The sequence below is a fragment of the Mus pahari genome, chromosome 3, assembly GCF_900095145.1.
Source record: "Mus pahari chromosome 3, PAHARI_EIJ_v1.1, whole genome shotgun sequence".
Classification (NCBI taxonomy): domain Eukaryota; kingdom Metazoa; phylum Chordata; class Mammalia; order Rodentia; family Muridae; genus Mus; species Mus pahari.
Genome location: NC_034592.1, coordinates 91,018,538 through 91,021,744, shown reverse-complemented (window position 1 = coordinate 91,021,744; position 3,207 = coordinate 91,018,538). Strand labels below are relative to the sequence as shown.

General features: G+C 45.9%; 1 pseudogene; it reads right to left on the bottom strand.

The window, feature by feature from the left end:
• Positions 1-1,219: 1,219 nt before the first annotated feature.
• On the bottom strand, positions 1,220-2,883 carry LOC110317985 (annotated as a pseudogene).
• Between the last annotated feature and the right edge of the window lie 324 nt (positions 2,884-3,207).

The window sequence follows — 3,207 nt, the reverse complement described above, 5'->3', positions numbered from 1 at the left end:
GGCATTTCCCCAACGAAAGCTCCTTTCTCTGTGATAACTCCAGCTGTGTCAAGTTGACACAAAACTAGCCAGTACAAATGGCTAGTGACACCTTTAAAAGTATTGTCAAACTTACAATACTTGCGGGCCCTACTTGTTCCGTTTCATGTGCAGACAGAACTCAAGGAGCCTGTTCTGCAGTTACATGAACAACCAAGCAAAAAGCATACAGGTAATGACAGGCTTTTACAAAAATAAATTCAGGTTTAGGACAAACTTCTTCTTTCTTGGCCCTGGTTCTTAGACAGAGGAGTGGCTCCTGTCTACCATGAACGCCAGTGTAGAGCCTACTTTATAGGCGAGAACAAGCAGTTTGTGTGTGAGTCCTGCGTCGTGTGCTCTCAGCACAAGGGGAGGGTAAGATGGAGTCTCCCTGAAGGTCTTTACAACTGCACACACCTATTGACTTGAGACACCTGAAGGAACTTAATAGCCACCCCCACAGCCATAAAGTCCACACTATGGTTCAGCACCAATATGACCCAATGTGTTCTCACTACACAGTTGCATAAATTCCAAGGCTCAACAACTATATTAGAGATGGTCACTGCAGAGGAGCCTTCTACAGGGCTGGCAATGTCTTGGCAAGAGAAAACAAAAAACAAAAAACAAAAAAACAGATCTGCTGCTTTATGAGCAGCTGCAAATTTACTGTAGCTTACGGAAGAAAGTTACAAAAGAAAGATGGCAGTCAGGTTTCATTTAAAGCACTCAATTAAAACAGCTGGACCATGTAGCTGGTCCCTGAGAAAGGGACTGGAGGTACAACTCTAAATGTCATAATTCTATGGACTTGGTGATCTCCCTTCCCTTCACCAGGACAGAGAAAGCGAGTCGTGAGGAAACCAAGGGGATTCACTACTACACTTCCATCCTGGTACCATGTCACCTCTAGTCAGTTACAGTTGCGTTTGCACCATGCCTTGGAAAGTTGACTGCAGAGCCCAAGTGAAGGCATCAGCACTCACTGAGGTTCTTTAGCTCAGCACGGCTTTGGGATTTTATCGAGAACTGAGAAGCCCCGCAAGTCCCCAGCACTGATGATGTGGATGTGACGGAGCTAGGAGACCTCTTCATGTACCTTTCTGGAGTAGACTCTACTCCAGAAAACAAAAAAACAAAAAAAGAGATCTGCTGCTTTATGAGCAGCTGCAAATTTACTGTAGCTTATGGAAGAAAGTTACAAAAGAAAGATGGCAGTAGACTCTACTCCAGAAAGGTACATGAAGAGGTCTCCTAGCTCCGTCACATCCACATCATCAGTGCTGGGGACTTGCTGGGCTTCTCAGTTCTCGATAAAAATCCCAAAGTCGTGCTGAGCTAAAGAACCTCACAGCGCCTCCAGAACTTAGCTGCTCCCGAGGTTTCTCTGATTCTACCAGCCACCCGTCAGGTTCAGCATGGCGGTAATGGCACTTGCTTCCAAAGGGGCAGCTCCCCTTGCCTTGTTCAAAGTATTTACATGCCTTTTTCCCCATTCCCTGTTTGAAAGCTTCAATTAATTCATTCTTAATTCATTCTTTTTATTCTATCCAGTGCGCACTTGGAATTACAAACTCTGATATCACACAGCACTCTGGATAAGACTTTATGTTCAGGTTTTCAAACTGCTTGGCACATCTCCATTGACGGATGCAGGACAGGCAGTAGGTGTGGCTGCAGTTGCTGAGAATGCCAACCCTCCTTGCAGAAGCAGATGCTTTCTCCAGGATCACCTCCATACAGATGCTGCACACTTCGTCCTGGCTCGCCTGGAAGGCAAAAGCCTTTTCCATCTCATGGTCACATGTCGACACACATCTTCTTGTGAGCTTTCCTTTGTTCTGGGTCAAAGGGGTGGAGGAATCGAAGCCTGCAGATCTCAGACATGTCCCCCATGCAGGTAGACACAGGTATCTCCAAACCGGCACTCCCCAGCAGCAGCATAGGGGCACAACTTCGGCTCATTGCTGTAGGAGCTGCTGGCCTCCAAGTCATCCAGGCCAGTCCTGATGGCATCTGGGGAGGAATGAGGCTTCATCTTTCGGTTGGTCTGAGGGTCACTGCAGCCACCTGGATTATTCATTGTGTTTGGAGGAATCTTGTCTTCAGGAGGACCAGTGAGATTGCGGTCTCTGAGCACCAGCGTTGTCTTCTCCCTCTTTCCAGGATCATTGGAATGTGTCCTTGTACTGACTAGTTTTGTGTCAACTTGACACAAGCTGGAGTTATCACTGAAAAAGGAGCTTCAGCTGAGGAAATGCCTCCATGAGATCCACCTGTAAGGCATTTTCTCAATTAGTGATCAAGGGGGGGAGGTCCCCTTGTGGGTGGTGCCATCTCTGGGCTGGTAGTCTTGGTTCTATAAGAGAGCAGGCTGAGCAAGCCAGGGGAAGCAAGCCAGTAAAGAACATCCTTCCATGGCCTCTGCATCAGCTCCTGCTTCCTGACCTGCTTGAGTTCCAATCCTGACATCCTTAGTGATGAACAGCAACATGGAAGTGTAAGCTGAATAAACCCTTTCCTCCCCAGCTGCTTCTTGGTCATGATGTTTTGTCCAGGAATAGAAACCCTGACTAAGACAGTTCTCATAACAGATGTGGCAATGTCAGGAGAAGAGTGAGGACTATGCAGGCCTGAGGAGGGCGATGGGTAGGATGCAGGACCCACAGCTCCACCTGCTGCAGCTGAGGGCTTTGTATGATCATATCTGCAGCATGCACCATAGGCGCAATAACCTTTCTGGTAGTATTTGCAGATGGTGGACAGCTTGTTGTTTGCCAAGTTATGTGAGAACAGGCACTGGCTGCCTTCACCATGTACGCCATGCATAAAATACCTGCAGGTGACCTGCTTGGTGCCCATGATGGAGTCGCACTAAAATCTCAGAGCCACCAGTGCCCTGGCCCAGCCCAGTTCTGTCCCCAACAAATCATTTTCAAATGAATGTTTTGAACCAAAGGATGTAAGAAATGGAAAAGTAATAAAGACACATTCTAGACCATTCCTTAATAAAAATAATTTTTATTGTTTTAGATTCTGTGATACTTGGAGTGTCAGCTTTTAAAAAAATGTTTGATTTCTTGTGATTTATTTTCTTTATCAGATTTTATTTTTGTGGTTAAGTTTTAGAATTTTGTATCATTTTCTTATAGAAAGCCTCTCAAGTTCAACAAACTTAGTCTCTAT